Source organism: Sus scrofa, chromosome 9, assembly GCF_054392235.1.
Source record: "Sus scrofa isolate SSC_HxYL_T2T_F1_AM1 chromosome 9, Sscrofa_HxYL_maternal_Yorkshire_Landrace_v2.0, whole genome shotgun sequence".
Classification (NCBI taxonomy): Eukaryota; Metazoa; Chordata; class Mammalia; order Artiodactyla; family Suidae; genus Sus; species Sus scrofa.
Genome location: NC_139391.1, coordinates 14,295,310 through 14,313,473, shown reverse-complemented (window position 1 = coordinate 14,313,473; position 18,164 = coordinate 14,295,310). Strand labels below are relative to the sequence as shown.

At 37.3% G+C, this 18,164-nt stretch overlaps 1 protein-coding gene across 9 annotated transcripts in view; it reads left to right on the top strand.

Annotated features, from left to right (window-relative positions):
* The window catches only part of TENM4 (teneurin transmembrane protein 4), a 2,941,714-nt gene that overhangs the window by 1,701,864 nt on the left and 1,221,686 nt on the right, over window positions 1-18,164 (top strand). The window lies entirely within an intron of this gene.

Sequence of the window (18,164 nt, the reverse complement as noted above, 5' to 3'; positions counted from 1 at the left end):
AACTATAATAAAAAATTAAAAATAAAAGGGGAAAAAAAAAGAACTGTTGGCTCCCTTAGAATTTGACATCATATGATGCATCTGGAGGGAAAAAAATCCAAAAGTTAAACAGAGGTCATCATTCATGACATCAGGAGAAAGTCCACTGGAATTAACACAATTGTGAAAGAAAAATTTGAGCTGTCTTATACCACTTCTAAGCCCATAAATCTATATTGCCACCATTAATGCCTCATAGACTCAAAAGCAAAGACAGAAGCCCAAGGAGTCCAGCAACCTTTTTAATAGCAGAATCAATTAGGCATGTGCTGTGCTTTTAAAATGCACCACTTCATATTAAGGAGCTTAAGGGGTGAATAACAAGCTCATAAAATGTTAATAACTATAATAACTGTAGCCTGGGCAACACCTTTCACCGTGTGCAACCGTCATGGGACCCGAGGTAATAATGTGCTCTTGGGAGAAGCCTGGACATTGGGAAAGATTAAGTAGACTGAAGAGGAACACTTTGATGCCAGCCCTCTACCCTAGTCACTTTCAACTGGGTAGAATTTAGGCTCAAGCCTGGTGCGTTGGAATCCCTTACTATTCCTAAATAAACAGAAGAAATTGCTCAGTACAGGAGCATTAGGCTAGAAGTCAAAGTATCTGAGTCATTAGATTTTTTTGCCATCAGCTCACTGGGTTGGCTTTTCTGAGCTTCAGGATCCATGTCTTAAAAAAAATCAAAACACTGCTCATTCCCTTATTTCAATGCCATGGCATTTCTATTCCTAGTTGGCAAATGTCAAAGTCACATTGTTTAGCCAAGATCACATAACAAGGATCCAGAATCTCCATCAGGCTGCTTAGTGAGGGAGTTCTGAGTTCCCCTTGGAGGCTCATTTTCCATGATTCTGTGAGCCACCAAGTCACTAATCAAGGCTAAATCAACATCTTCCAGTTAGAGTCTTATGAATGGCTTTAGTGAAAATAATATCCACTTTACTAATTTCAATAATAAATGCACAGTCATTTTTTTTAAACCTTATAAAAATCATGTTGGACTCTTAGAGATTTAATCCTAGTACTAATTCCCAAAATTCATATTATTCTAAAACAATAGTCTGCTCCAATGTTATTTGCAGTAGTTATATAAAACATACATTTCATAATATAGTAAAATAAAAACTATATTTTATCTATTTTCAAAGCATCACAAAGCTATTGCCTTTTTAGAGCACTCTTGCTTGGAATGCAAGCCTGGGTAAACTGATAGCCGCCAGGGCAAGTACACACATTTTATTAGGAGATGTAGTCGCTCTTCCACTCAGAAAACCGCAAGGCAGTCAGGCTTTTTTGCCTGATAAATATCTATGTACCCTGGAATACTTAACTCACAAGGTCTGCTCTGTGGAGACTCCCCATCTCTTGGAGTCACCTGACCTGTCCTTTCATATGCCCTTTCACATCTAGCACAGGTCACATGTCTGTAAAGACTATTTAGGGACAGGTGTGGTGCACTGACAGCGGAGTCTGATGGCCTGGAAACCAGCCAAGTACGAAACCCGTGATCTTTGCCAAGTGACTTCATCAATCTGTGCTTCGTTTTCCTTTATTTGCCTTGCATCTGGGAAAAGAATAATAGCACCTACTTTTCATGGTTGTTGTTAGGATTAAATGAGTTAATTCAGGTACTTAGAATAGCCTTTGGTACAGAGTTAAGCACTGAGATGTTATTTTTTATTGGAAAGAGCACAGGGATGGGAGTCCAACATAACTGGATTGCAATCCCATCTCTACATTTCTTAGCCGTGTGACCCTGGCCAAATCACCTTCCTGTTCTAAAAACTAATTTCCTCATTTGTTAACTGGAACTTATTTTACTTACCTTGAGGTCAACTGTAAGACACATGTGTAGGGTAAAGAAGCTACCTAGTGCCTGAAAAAGACTAGAAGGGCAGTGGCCGTGGTGTGGCCGCTTTGGTGATGGGGGGTGGTGTTGGGGGGCAGCTGGGAGTGGTGATAGTGATTGCCTTAGTTGTGGTGGTGATGTGGGTGGTAAGGATGATATGCTTATGTCTGTCTTAGAGGTTAGACTCTGAACTCATTCTGGGCGGTAAATGAGTCTTGGGGTCCTCTGTGGTCATAATAAATAGGCACTGATCATACCTCATGCCAATTAATCAGTCTAGAAGGAAAGAGCCTTAGACTGCAACAGATAATGAGCAGGTCAGATTCTACCTCTGGATGCCCTGAAGGAGGGGCATTTTGTATTCTATGGGATCCAGAGGGGAGTTTTGAAACTGGATTGAATGTCCATCTTTGCCAAAGGTTGAGGGTGTTTAATCTGATGCATGTTGTCCAAAATGAAATATATGAATAGTGACAGGAGAATTCCATAGGAATCATGTGAAACTAAGTTTCCAGGTAGTGATAAGGAGTGCAGGAAACACTTATACTAACAGGATATAGGTGCTTTAAGATGAGCTTGCAGCATCTTTCCCTACCCCAAGGGGCTATGTCCTGTTACTACCCAAAATAATGCAAGTGAAATACTTTGATCAAGCTCCTCACATAGAAAGCTCTCAAAGTATTGGCTGATAGTGTTATTGGTGTTAATGTCATCATCAGACTCGCACAGTTGGGCTGGATATTAAAGCCAGACCCCAACTCCAATTTTGTCAAGGATCTGGGAGTACAGTGTAATACAGTGGTGAAGGGCTCAGAAGTCGAAGCAGCACAAGCAGCAAACAGGATGTTAAAGCAGAAACTCCATGACCACCTCAAGGTGTGTGTGATGGAAATCTGAGAGGCCGAGAATGCATCTGTGCCTGGCTCTCCCCTGGCCATCTGCCTTCATAGGACCACATGGCAACTCCACCAAGTCCAGCCCTCCCTCTACTGATTCCGGCCTTCCTAGTGTGCTCCCAGCCCTGATCAGCCCTGGATGGACCCTGGGGTCTAAAATTAAACAGGTCTGGGAAAGACAGGGCAATGTCACAACTTTGCCCCAGAAAAACGGAGGCCATGGCCCCATTCTGGCAAACCAGGAGGCTTGCCGACAGCTAAGCTATGGGAAAACACAAACATATTTTTAAATCAAAGCATTTCCCCTTCCTACTTTTTGTCCGAGGTAAGAGTCTGAAAAATGATGGTAACAGATTATGAGCATGCACGCCCAAGTATTTACTCCAAATCCATGAGCAGAAATATGATGTGGTCCATGAATCTTTTGTGTAAAATGCTCTCAAGATATCAGCTATAAAAGTGGGTGTGTGTTTACATATCTATACAAAATATTTGAACAGAAGGGAGCAGAAGTGTAGAAAAATCTCAGATTAGCCACAGTGAACTTTTATAAAAATCTAAAATGATCTTTCCAATTAAAAAAAAAAAACAACAGAATTTCACATTATGTATGTTTTTAGAAATCGACTTTTAGGAGAATTGTTTTTTCGGTTTTAATCATTGTCCCCAAACAATCCAATCCTCCCTCCACGAAACAGCATCACATGGCCTTAAATGTTTCCCCTTCCCATTCATGATTTTCTAGTTTTAGCATCTAGATACGGGTTAGCAAACTATAGGCTGTTTCATTTATTTATTTTTGGATAAAGTTTTATTGGAACAAAGCTATTTCACTTGTTTACATATGAGCATGTGGCATAAAAGCCTAAAACTTACTATGACCCTTTATAGAAAAAGTTTGTGAATTCCTGGTTTAGACCAACAGTTCTCAATATTCACTGAGCTTTAGGATCATGTGCAGAGCTTTTAAAAATCCCCACGCCCAGGTTTTTCCCTAGATCAATTAGGCCAGTATCTCTGTGCAAACTATTAGGTTTAGAGTAGGTAAACAACAAGGTCTTACAGTAGAGCACAGGGAAGTATATCCAGTCTCCTGGGATAGACCATGATGGAAAATAACATAAAAGAAAGAATGTATGTATGTATGTGTGTGTGTATATATATATGAATGTGACATGAATGTGTCATTTTGCTGTACAGCAGAAATTGGCAGATATAATTCAACTATAATTTTTTTTTTTGTCTTTTTGCCATTTTTTGGGCCACTCCCATGACATATGGAGGTTCCAGGCTAGAGGTCAAATCGGAGCTGTAGCCACCAGCCTACACCAGAGCCACAGCAACGCAGGATCCGAGCCGTGTTTGCGACCTACACCACAGCTCACAGCAACGCTGGATCAATTCAACTATAATTTAATTTTTTTTGTTTTAATTCAGTGTCTCTGGAGGTGGGACTCCAGTATTTTTTAAGTCCCCTGAGTTACTCAAATGTGCAACCAAGGTTGAGCACCGCTGAGCTTAGAAAGCCCTTTATGTTGCCAGAGCCTAGAGCACTGGTCCAGGAGAGACAGAGTTTAGTTTCCTATCAAACAGGATTTAGAATACCTGCCTTGTCAGGTTGTTATAGGTGCTCAACCCTTGTTATTTTCCCTTCCTTTGGAAAAAAAATCAGAAATTAGCTACTTCCCTTTTGTCTTTTCCTTCGGATTTGAATTCTCATTGTAATGGAGGCTAAAGTTCCCAGTAAGTGTTGTTAGGCTGTAATAGCATTCTTTCACACCTGTAGCTGCTATAGGACCTTTCTCTTAAGTGAAGACTTCCTTAAGGCTCTGCTCAGAGTTTTATGTAGGCAGCCTTGGTAATGACATTGACTTAGGTTGAAGAAGGGGACACAGATGGATACTGGAGGAGCCCCTCCAGGTAGCAGAAGGCAATGAATATTCAAAAATATCATTGCATATGTAAATTAGAAAAGTCTTATATAATAAATGTGATTCTACTTTATAGAAACTTCCTTATAAACGATATTTTTATCTTTATATTCTGGACCAGCTAAATCAGTGGGTCTCCAGAATGAGACATGGAGGAACACCATCTAGAATCATAACTATGATGGCCGTGCAGAACAGAGAAATACACCACCCCAACAACCACCCCACCCCTACCAATAGACAGACAGACATACACACACACACACACACACACACACACACACACACACACACACACAAGACTATGGGAAGGAGAAGCCCTGGGTTCTGATTTCATTTCTGCTATTTCCCATGTACTGTAAGCCCAAGCTCATCAGCTCATATCTTTGAACTTAAAGTCCTCACATGTTTTTTGTTTTTAGTGTTATTATATGAAATTAAATCACGTTTTCTGAGAGCCAAATTTGATGAGTCTGTGATGTTAATTCACTTCTAGTAACCTATCTTATCATTCTCTGGAGAAATGCTTTTTTTTTTTTTTTTTTTTTTTTTTTTTTGTCTTTTTGCCATTTCTTGGGCCGCTCCTGCGGCATATGGAGGTTCCCAGGCTAGGGGTCTAATTGGAGCTGTAGCCACCGGCCTATGCCAGAGCCACAGCAATGCAGGATCCGAGCCACCTCTGCAACCTACACCACAGCTCACGGCAATGCCGGATCCTTAACCCACTGAGCAAGGCCAGGGACCGAACCCACAACCTCATGGTTCCTAGTCGGATTCGTTAACCACTGCGCCACGACGGGAACTCTGAGAAATGCTTTCTGACCTCAATCCTACACCCCAGTGCCCAGAAACCCTGGGCCGTTTGGGTTATGCATAGCTGAAGAGCATCCCAATTGATCCTTCATTGTATGTAGTTTTCACTTGATAAATACATGAGCCTCTTCTAGGAGCTCATCATAGTTCTAGGCACTGGGGACCCTAGGAGAAAAAAAGTGCAACACATGCCCTCATGAAGCTTACAATCATGTGGTGATCTGAGAGGCAAATCACTGACCATAGCTCATATTTTTCACATAGTTTTCTTTATAGTGATCCATTCCTATTACTATGTAAATTTCACGGATGAGGCATGAATTCTTGAAGATTTTTAGAGCTGGTTCAAAATCTGAGAATCAGGATCAAGTTTTTTCCTTTGATTCTTCATCACATATGCAATCCACTAGGCCTCTGGATCCTCCTTATCAGCACATAGCCCTGCCTCCATACTGGTAAGTGTTAACAGACTAAAGCATTATGGTACCTGTACACTTTGGCACATCTGTCAGTATGGTAAAGACGTGTTTCTCCAGGTAGCCTCTAATATTAGACAGCATATTGCCAGGGAAAGGGAATGGGGACAGGTATGAATTGATGGGAAATGAGGATTGGAAAACCCAAAACCTAACAAGCTGAAGTCCTACGTCTCATACTCACCCTGAGCTGTGCTTCAACGGAAGTGCATTACTTAAGTGGCAGATTATTTTTTCCAAGTATCTACTCTTCTACAGCCTTGCCAATAGTCCATGAAAAATTGAGTCTACGGTCTTTCCCCTTTCCCCTGGGTGAGCCTTTGTGACTTCCCCATCCATGGCTTACGGCTGATGAAATGCTGCGTTTGTTTCTCTTGGGCTGCTCATCCTTGGAACCCGGCCAGTCTCTGTGAGGAAACTGGGGCTTTCTCTGCTTTGGCTCCTCCATCCTCCCGGTCCAGCTCACACCCATTCATGGTTCTGTGTCACTTCATTTGGGAAGGCTTACCAGATTTTCCAAGTTTGAATTGAGTCTTCTCTTCTGAGAATCGTTTGACGTAATTATTGTGGAATCTATTGGCCTGGGTTTAGTTGCCAGTTGCCCTTGCCAGACTGAGAACACCTTGAAAGTTGGAGCTGTATCTTGATTGTATATCTCTCAGCTCACCCAATACCTGGCACTGGGTGTGCACTGAATAAGTACCTGTCAAGGCAATGAATCCTGTGAGGACCAAAAAAGCAGGCACAGCTCAGCAGCCGATGAAGGGAAGAATTTAGTTCTTTAGTGGATTTTAGTTCCTGCTGAGTTTAGTATGTAGTCAGAAGTGGAACAGTGTCCAAGACAATCTTAGGCTTCATTATTAGAAGTTTAGCATAAATGATAATTGAGGTGATTGTCTTGGTTCCATGAATTTTTGTTCTGCATACATCCAGAATATTATGTATTTTCCCATTCCACCTTTGAATGTGTACTTAGTGTCATTTTTCATAAAAGACAAAATATTACCTTGAACAGTAGTTTTAAAGAAGAAGGTATGTTTTTCCTGCAGAAGAAAAACCCAAGGGGGACCTAACCATCTCAGGAAATCACTGGATAGTTATCCTGTGAGGAAGGGGCAAGTGTGTGCTATTAGATTAATAGGTAATGTTGACATCAGGTGACATTCCTGGAGGGGCCTTCTAGAAAGAAAGTCATGTTTCCCTCACTCAGGAGCATGTGATTTTTAAAAGATGAACAGTTTCACATTTTCAGTGAAACGGAGGAAACCCCTTAGACTTTAAAAATGCTTTTGTATGTATTGGGGCTGGTAGAGAGTGGTGTTTATTTTTCATATTAATTAAGGCTTGCTTTGAGAATGAATGACACTTCAGAGGCAGGAAATTGGCCCTATGATCTAGAAGTGTGTTTTGATTTCTACACTGGAGGAACGAACATTAAAAAAAAAAAAAAAAAAACTGCTGGGATTCTTGGGAACTTTCACAAGCAATTTTACCAGTTCCAGGACATCAGCCCTTGGCAGGGTTCTACCTGACTGCTAAGGGTGAATGCTCAGTGCATTAAATCATCATCTATAATTCCTCATTACTCTCCAAGTAATATGGCTGCTGATTCAACAACAATTAGGCTCACTGCATATAGAGATTTCCATGAAACCTGCCTTTTCCATGAGGTTGGCATTGATATAACTCATTACCATGGCTACTTAGAGATTTTTCAAACTAAAAGAAGGTGGGGCTGAAGGAACTGATGTTCATTTTGTGCCTGCTCTGAGTCAGGCACTGGAAATTGGTATTTTTCATCCTCCAGCACAGCCTCTTGAGATCTTTGCTATGCTGTCTCTACTATTCAGTGGAGCAAATAAGGCTCACAGAGGTGAGGTCATGCTCCTGGGACAGAAGAGCTGGTGAGGTCCATGGCTGCAGATGGACCTGACTCCTGTAAGCCTGTGTTCTTTCTACACCACATGGTTCCCTTCTTGCAGCTGATGCTTGTTGGCCATTCTGCTACACTGTGCTTTAGGGAATATACAATGCATGCTGAGGGAGAGAGGCTGGGGAAGAAAGGCATGTGCATGCATAATGCAATCCAAGACAGGACGTGGTAGCAAAAAAGAATAGCAAGAAACCATAGATCATTCAAGGAAAGCAAAGTTTGTTTCCAAGCTGGGATGATTTCCCAAAGGAAAATCAAGGGAAGTTAAGGGTGGCGTGAACAAAGCTGTGACTGGTGAGAAGAAACCTCAGCAACTCAAAATGTTACCACTTGGAGCCTCTGATTTTTGCTTTCTCTTCCAGATTATACATTAATTTCATTATTTTGCCTCTTCCCCTGGCTTCCTGGGGACCCAAAGCTCAGAACAGGAAACTGAATGGGAAATTGAAAGACTGGGGTTGCCCCTCTGCCCTAGATACATACCTGAGGTCAGATCTTTTCGGAATTTTAAAAAAGTATTATGCAGTATTATAGATGTAAAAAGTTTAAAAAAAATAGCGAGTAATAAAACAAAGACCAATCCCTGTAAGAAATAAAATATTACTAGTGTTGTTGAAGCCTTCTCTTTACTTCCCTGGTGGTATTTCCTACGCTTCCCTTCAAGGGAAAATACTATCCTGCATTTGGTGTTGATAATACCCATTCATATTTGAGTATGACTATTTCATAGTATGTATATGTCAGTTTTCTATGTATTTGCCGTTATTAGAAATGGTGTCTTATTGTGTTATAATTCTTTCTTGTTAGGGTATAGGAATAAATTTGTTTTTTATGCATTGATTCTATATCCAGAAACCTTATTAATATTTATTCTAATAATTTGTAGATACACTTATGTTTTCCCTAAAAATTATGTATATGTTTATACATAGTTTCATTACATAATATTCTATTGCAGCTTGTTTTTCTATCAACAGTCAGAAGAATCAATGGCCTTCATAATTTCAACTACAGACCATTTTTATGTTATTTTATACCTGTGCAGTGTGTCATTGAATGAATATACTGTAATTGATCTCAATTATTTCAATAGTTGTGTTGTTTATGGCTTTTTTTTTAGCTTTTGTTTTAGTTCTGTTTTTTCTTTCTTCATTTATATGATTTACTGTGAGCCAGTGAAATGTTTCTCCATCTAGGATACAGACCTAGATGTACAATTGCCATGTACACTTTCTTGTGACACCACATTTTCACCAACATTTGGGATTGTCAGACTTTAAATTTTGACCCATTTGTAAGATGTAATATTATATCTCAAAGTATTTTTTTTTTTTTTTGTCTTTTTAGCTATTTCTTGGGCCGCTCCCGTGGCATATGGAGGTTCCCAGGCTAGGGGTCGAATCAGAGCTGTAGCCACCGGCCTACGCCAGAGCCACAGCAACGCTGGATCCGAGCCACGTCTGCAACCTACACCACAGCTCACGGCAACGCCGGATCGTTAACCCACTGAGCAAGGGCAGGGACCGAACCCGCAACCTCATGGTTCCTAGTCGGGTTCGTTAACCACTGCGCCATGACGGGAACTCCTCAAAGTATTTTTAATTGTCTTCTTTCAGTTTATCACTGAGGTTTAAGATCTTCTCTTTTTCAATATTTCTCCTGAGAAATTGCTTATTTTTTGACATTTTATTGAGTTGACTATTTGATTTTTTACTCATTTTTTTCATGACTAGATAATAGTCTTAATGGTTTTCAGTGTTCTCTTTCAATAAATGTTCATTTTTTACTAACTGTAACAAAATTTTACCAAATCTTTTTTTCTGGTTTATGCATTGTGTGCTTGGTTTAATAAATCCCTCAAACTTTGAAGTAAAAAAGATAATATCCTACATTTTCTCTCAAAGATATAAAGTTTACTTTTTTGCCCTTAGATTTTTATTCTATCTTTTGCTGATTTGTATACTGCAGATGAATTATGGATCTGGTTTTGTTGCTTTCCAAATGCATGGCCAATTCACCTAGCAGTGTTCACTGACTTATCAGCCATTATTCATACATAACAGTATCCCACCTCTGACATATATAAAGTTTCTAAAATTACGTAACATTGGGGATTATTTTATCCCTTTGGTCTATTTGTTTTCTCTGTACCAATTCCATTCTTTATTAGTTATTGTGGGTTTATTATAAGTCTAGATTTAGTGGGGCAAGTCAACTTATGTTATTTTAATTTTTAAGAATTGCTATGACTATTCTTGACCTTACCAGTCATATTAATATTTGGATTTTCTTAGCAAGTTTCCAAAGAAAACACTTCTTAGATTTTTATAGGCCTCATATTGAATTTATAGATAAACCTGGGGGAGAATTGAAATCAATACTACAAGCATTCCTTCTATCCATATATACAGTATATTTCTTCATTTGTTGGGGCCATCTTTTAATAGTTTAATAAAATTTTATAATAACTTCATAAAGTTTATGTACACTTTTTGTTAGATTTAAATATAGGTACTTCATATATATTTTTGTTATAGCAAGCAGGAAATGGTATCTTATTGTGTTATAACTATTTGTTGCAGGTATATTGAAATGCAGTTGCTTTTTTTATTAACATAGTTGACTTATATTAGTTTCAGATGTACAAAAGTGATTCAATATTTTTATAGTTTGCACACCATACAAAGTTATTATAATATTATTGAATATATTTGCTATCTCTTACATTACACCCCTGTAACATATATGTTTTATAACTGGCAGTTTTTACATTTTAATCCCCTTCACCTTCACCTATTTTTTCCATTCTTCCTTTCCCTCTGAGAATTAGTTGTTTGATCTTTATATCTGTGAATCTGTTTCTGTATATTTGCTTTTTTTTTTTTTTTTTTTTTTGCTTTTCATATTCAACATATAAGTAAAAACATGTGACATTCGACTTTCTCTGTCTTATTTCACTTAATATAATACTTCTAGGTCATTACAAGGTTTGTTTTTTTTTTTTTACAGCTGAGTAATTCCACTCTCTGTGTGTGTGTGTGTGAGATGACTTCCTAATCCAGCTGTCCTTGTGGAAGATTGTTTTCGTATATTTGCTATTGTAAATAATGCTGCTAAGAACATTTGCTTGTACCTTTTAAAATGAGTGTTTTGTTTTCCTTGAACATATACTCCTCAGTGGAATTGCTGGATCATGTGGTAGTTCTACATTCATTTTTTTGATTAATTTCTATACTGTTTCCCATAGTGGCTGCAGCAATTCTAAATCCCCCAAATAGTATACTTATTTCTCCACTTCCTCAAATAACAAATTTGTTATTATAGCCATTTTTACAGGTGTAAGGTGATATTGGACTGTGGCTTTGATTTGCATTTTCCTTATGATTTGTGATGTTGAGCATTTTTTCATAAGCCTGTGGCCATCTATATATATTCCTTGGAAAAATATCTATTCAGGTCTTCTTTCTGTTTTTTAATAGGAATTGCATTGAATATGTAGACAGCTTTGGCTAGTGTGGCTATTTTAACGTTTTAATTGTCCCAATCCATGAGCATGGTATATCTTTCCATGTTTAGCTATCTTTTTTTGTTATTTGTGGTCTTTAGTGTGTTTAATCATGTTCCTTGTATACCTACTTCGTTGAAAGTTTTTATCATAAATGGATGTATAATTTTATCAAATGCTTTTTCTACATCTCTTAAGATGATCATATAATTTTTATTCTTTGTTTTGTTCATATGGTATATTATATTGATATAAGAAGTTTTGAACCAAATTTGCATACCTGGAATAAATGCCACTTGATCATGGTGTATGATTCTTTGAATGTATTATTGAATTCTCTATGCTATTATTTTAATGATAATTTTTGCCACTATATCCATCAGGTATATTGCCTTAGACTTACCTCTCTCTCTCTCTCTGGTATCCTTGTCTGATTTTGGGATCAAGGTAATGTTGGCTTTGTAAAATGAGTTTGGAAGCATTCTTTTCAATTCTTTGAGTAGTTTGAGAAGGATAGGTATTATCTCTTTAAATTTTTGGTAGAATTCATATCATATTTTAGATTCCACATACAAGTGTTATCATACAATATTTGTCTTTCTCTGACTTACTTCGCTTGATATGATAATCTCTAGTTCAATCCATGTTGCTGCTAATGGCTTTATTTCATTTCTTATGGCTGAGTAGTGTCCCAATGTGTATATATGTATATATATATATGTGTGTGTGCATACACACATATACATCATATTTTATTTATATATTTGTCTGGATATTTAGGTTGCTTTCACGTCAACTATTGTAATTGCTATGAATATTGGGGTGCTTTATCTTTTTTAAGTTATAGTCTTGTTGGATGCATGCCCAGCAGTGAGATTGCTGTATCATAGGGTAACCCTAGTTTTAATTTGTTAAGGAATTTCTGAGCTATTTTCATAGTGGCTGTACCAAATTACATTCCCATCAACAGTATAGGAGGGGTTCCTTTTCTCCATACCCTTTCTAGCATTTATTGCTTGGGGACTTTATAATGATGACTGGCATGAAGTGATATTTCACTGTAGTTTTGATTTGCATTTCTCTGATAATTAGTGATGTTGAGCATTTTTTCATGGGCCTTTTGGCCATCTGTATGTCTTCTTTGGAGAAATGTTTATTTGTATCATATTTTAGATATATGGCCATTTTTTGATTGGGTTATTTGTTTATTTGTTTATTATTGAGTTGTATGAGCCCTTTGTGTATTTTGGAAATTAAGCCCTTATCAGTCAAATCATTTGCAATGATTTTTCTCTCAGTCTGTAGGTTGTCTTTTAATTTTGTTTATGGTTTCTTTTGCTGTGTAAAAGTTTATAAATTTGGTTAGGCCCCATTTGCTAGTTTTTACTTTTATTTCTATTGCTCTGGGGGACTGACCTAAGAAAACATGACTGCAATTTGTGTCAGAGAATGCTTTGCCTGCATTCTCTCTTAGAACGTTTATGTTGTCCTTCATTATGTTTAAGTCGTTAAACCACTTTGAGTTTATTTTTGTATATGTTGTGGGGGAGTGTTCTAATTTGATTGATTTACATGTGGCTCTTGAGCTTTCCCAATAAAGATACTCTCATTTCTCTATTTTTTTCTTGCCTCCTTTGTCAAAGATTCACTGTAGATGTGTGGATTTATTTGTGGTCTCTGTATTTTTTTCCATTGATTCACATGTCTGTTCTTGTGTCAATAACATGACATTGTGATTGATATTGCTTTGTAATATTTTTTGAAGTATGAATGGGTTATGCCTCCAGTTTTGTTCTTGTCATTCAGTATTTCTTTGGCTATTCTGGGTCTTTTGAGATTCCATATAGATTTTAGGATTACTTCTAGTTTTTTCAAAAATTTCATGGGTAGTTTAATAGGGATAGCTTTTGTTTGTTAGAAAATTTATCTCTCCTTCTGAATGATAATCTTGCCAACAAGGGAATTCTTGGAATGCTTTGTTTTTGTGTGTTTGTTTGTTTGTTTGTTTTTTTCTTCAGTACTTTTACTGTATCATGGCATTCCTTTAGGGCCTGTGAAATTTCTGCTAAAAAAAATCAGCTGATACTCTTATGTGGGTTTCTTTTTACATGACTAGTTGTTTTTTTCTTGCTACTTTAAGACTTCTCTTTAACTTAAGATATTTTAATTGTAATGTGTTTTGGTGTGGGTCTGCTTAGATTCATCTTCTTTGGGACTCTATATACTTCTTAGACTTGGATACCTGTTTGTCTGGCCAGGATAGAAACCTTTCAGCTATTATTTTCTCAAGCATATTTTCTTTCCCTTTCTCTCTCTTTTCTTTTTTTGGGGGATCATTATAATGCAAATGATAGTACACTTGATTTTTCTTTCTCAGAAGTCACTTAAACTGTCCTCATTTTAACATTTTTATTATTATTGCTATTTATTTATTTATTTACTTATTTTTTGTTCTGATTGGAGGAATTCCACTATATTGCCTTCTGGGTCACTGGAACTGATGAGTTCTTCTATATCACCTAATGTATTGATTACCTCTAGGGCATTTTTTTCATTTCAGTTATTATATGTTTCAACCATAATTGGTTCTTTTTATATTCTCTAATTTTTGGATTTCTCACTGTGTTCCTTTATTCTTCTCTTGAGTTCATTGAGCATTTTTAAGACCTCTGCTTTGAACTCTTTACCAGGTTAATTACTTATCTCTGTTTCATTATTTTTCCCCCTGAGGTTTAATCTTACTCTTGCATTAGGAACATATCCCTCTCTTGTCTTCTTTTGCTTGACTTTCTGAGTTTCTCTTTGTCCATTTGAAATAGTTACCTCTCCCAGTCTTGAAAGCATGTCCTTGTAGTGGACCATCCCTATGAAAACTGTGTTTGCCCAAAGGCTTTGGTGGGAGTGCTGAAGCTGGACAATGCATAAGCTGGGACTTTTTCAGGGGCAGACTTAGGGCTCTAACCTTGTTGAGATGGGCTGGAGCCAGAGCGCAGCACAGGCTGGTGTTTCTCCCAGAATATACTCATCGCTGCCCCACTTGGCAGAGGGGCTGGACCTGTAGACATTAGAGCCAGAGGCTACTGCAGGCCAGGGATTCTATTATGGCATGACAGGGAACACCACCTTGGAAGAGTATTTGAAATCAGAGCTGAATTCAGGCTGGGGAGCATTCTGAGGCTTTGTTGGCAGGCTAGATGAAGTACCAAGGGCTTTTCTTTTTCTTTTTAGGACTACACCCACAGCCTATGGAAGTTCCCAGAGTGGGGGGTCAATTCACAGCTACAGCTGCTGGCCTACAGCACAGCCACAGCAACACAAGATCTGAGTCATGTCTGTGATCTACACCACAGCTTATGGCAATGTTGGATCACTGACCCACTGGGCAAGGCCAGGGATCGATCCCACATCCTCAAAGATACTACTTTGATTCATTTCCCCTGCACAATGGGAACTCCCCAAGTGCTTTTCAACCTGTTGTCTCTGTCTTGGGATTCAGAGCAAGAAAATGTGTGTATTCTCACTTTAAGGGCAGAGTGTTGGTTCCATACTGCCTTCCAGATCCCAGTTGTAAGCTCTGGTGATTTTCAAAACCAATTAATGGGGCTCATCCTCCCAGTGGTGGTTCCATGGGCTGGGCTGGCCAATAGGGGGCTTTAATCCATGCTTCTTAGGAGGACTTCAAAGTTTGTGTTATCCTCTTCCTCTTTGGGGTCATTGGTTGAGGGTATGGGTCATGACTAGGATCACTTCTCTTCACCTTCTACCAATCTTGCTGTTTTATCTTTATATTCTTAGTTATAGAACTCTGCTCCAGGTCTTCAGGTTATTTACAGAGAGAGTTATTCTAGATGTAGTTGTAGATTTGTTGTGTTCATGGAAGGACGTGAGCTTGGGGTCTTCCTACACTCCCTTCTTTATCCTGCCTCCAGGAATGCAGTTGTTTTTTATATATTAAGCATATGTTTAGAATCTTTACCCTCTCTTTCTAGTAATTTGTTTATAGATGTTCTTTCATTTCCCTAAGAACTATATTATCTGCAACTAAGGGTAGTTTTGTTTCCTATTTTATAATTAATTATAGTTTTACAAATTATTTCTAATTTTCAAAAAATATTTCTTATATAGCTAGGATGTCAGGCACTTGGTTAAACAGAAGGTATGATTGTTGTCATTCTTATCTATGATTTTAAAGAGAATAATTCCAATGTCGGACCGTTAAGGATAAATCTTTGTAGATTTTCAGCAGATACATTTTATCGAGTTAAGAAAGTTTCGTATTATTCCTATTTCCTAAATTAAGTAATTAATAGTTGATGTATTGAGTTTTTTCTCTTAACATTTCAATGAAATGATTAACAATATATTTTCTCATATGAAAAAAATGCCTCACTTTACTGAGATGAATACATCTGGCTCATGAAGTCTTATCTGTTTATCAGCATTGTTGTACTCCTTTTGTTGATATCTTATTTATGAATTTTGTTTTTGTTTGCACTTGTTAAAGGATGATGATCTCTAATTTTATTTTCCTCATTGAATTCTTTATGGAGATAATAGCCATATAAAATGAATTGGAGGATGTTCCCACTTACTGTTCTCTGAAATATTTTGTATAATATTGGACGTATTTGTGAATGTTTCATAAACCCACCTGTAAAAATTATCTAGGCCTGGTGTTCTGTTGGTGAGTACTAAACGATTGATTGTATGTGTTTAATGATAGTAGGCCTGTTTAGGTTTCCTTAACATATCTTGAAAAAATTTTCCATCTCCTTCGTCTTGAATTTTTAATAATATCCTCTGTCTTATTTGTCTCTGGTCCATCTAGTTACGCCCCATTTTAAAATTCTGTGTACACTGGAGTTCCCGTCGTGGCACAGTGGTTAACGAATCTGACTAGGAACCATGAGGTTGCGGATTCGATCCCTGCCCTTGCTCAGTGGGTTAACGATCCGGCGTTGCCGTGAGCTGTGGTGTAGGTTCCAGACGCGGCTCGGATCCTGTGTTGCCGGGGCTCTGGCGTAGGCTGGTACCCACAGCTCCTATTAGACCCCTAGCCTGGGAACCTCCATATGCCACAGGAGCGGCCCAAGAAATAGCAAAAAGACAAAAAAAAAAAATATTAAAAATTCTGTGTATAATATATGTATTTATTTTTCTATAATGAATCTTTAAAAAGTTTGTCTACTTTAATGTTCTAGCAACATTTTGGCTTTGTTGATTCTTTATTTCCTTTCTATTTCATTAATTTTGGTCTTTATCAGTATTTTTATTCTACTTAAAAGTTAAAAAAATTAAATGTAATATTTAGCTCATTGCCTTTCAACTTCTTTTTTTCAGTTTTGAATTAAAGTATAATTGATTTACAATGTTGTGCTTAACTTATAATTTAAGAACCCAAGGTTATATATTTTTTTAATGATACTTCTTTAACATCATCTTAGAAGATTTTTTGTTTTGTTTTGTCTTTCTTTTTAGGGCTGTACCTGCAGCATATGGAAGTTCCAGGGCTAGGGGTTGAATCAGAGAAGTAACTTGACCACAGCTCATGGCAATGCCAGATCCTCAACCCACTGAGCAAGGCCAGCATCCTCTTGGATCCTGGTTGGGTTCATTAACCACCAAGCCACAAAGGCAACTCCCACAAGTTTTGATACATGAGATATTTGTTATTAATTCCGAGAACTTTATTTTTTTTCTTTCTGGTTCAACTTTCTAAAATATAAATGTTTTTCTTACATTTTTATTGATGATTTCTGATTTAATTTTATTGTTTTAAATATATATGGATGATATGGTAACCGTTTTCTTAAAAAGAGTGAAGACTGCATTATGGCATAATAAGTGGTCAATTTTTAAAAAAAAATTCATGTATGATTGAAAAAAAACTATGTTTTGTAATTCTTGGTAACATAATCATTAGATCAAGTTTTTAATTTTTATTCTTCAAGTCTTTTATAATCTTATTCATTTTTATATAAATTTTATAGCAGCTAATGAGAGATGTTTTGCCACCATGATTGTACATCTATCAATTTGTTGGTGTTTCAGTTAATATTAGCCTTATGCATCCTTCCTATCATATGAGGCCACAGCATTGTCCATTTAAAACCACCATCTTTCTATTGATTTAAATGTTCATGATCTTCATACTTAACAATGAGTTTTGGCTCATGTCTATTTTGTCTTGTTTGTAGTTAATAACATGACACCATCTTTCTTTTGGTTATTATTACCTGATAAATCTTTTCCCACCTTTTACTCAGAGAAAGGTTTAATTCTGGTATTTTATTCTTCCAATGAGAACAATGTCATTTATGTATTTATTTTTGAGTTATAATTGGCATATTTCAAGATAATTGCATAATTTTAATGTGTACAGTATGTCAATTTGATGCTTTTATATACTGAAATATCATTATACCTATAGCATTAGCTAACGTCTTTATCATGTCAAATAATTATCTCTTTATTTTTGTAGTAGGAACAATTAAGATCGTGTCTTTTTGTAACTTTGAAATTGATAATAAAATGTTGTTGACTATAGGAGTTTCTGTCATGGTGCAGTGGTTAACGAATCTGACTAGGAACCATGAGGTTGTGGGTTCGATCCCTGGCCTTGCTCAGTGGGTTAAGGATCTGGCATTGTCGTGAGCTGTGGTGTAGGTTGCAGATGCAGCCGGGATCCTGCATTGCTGTGGCTCTGGTGTAGGCTG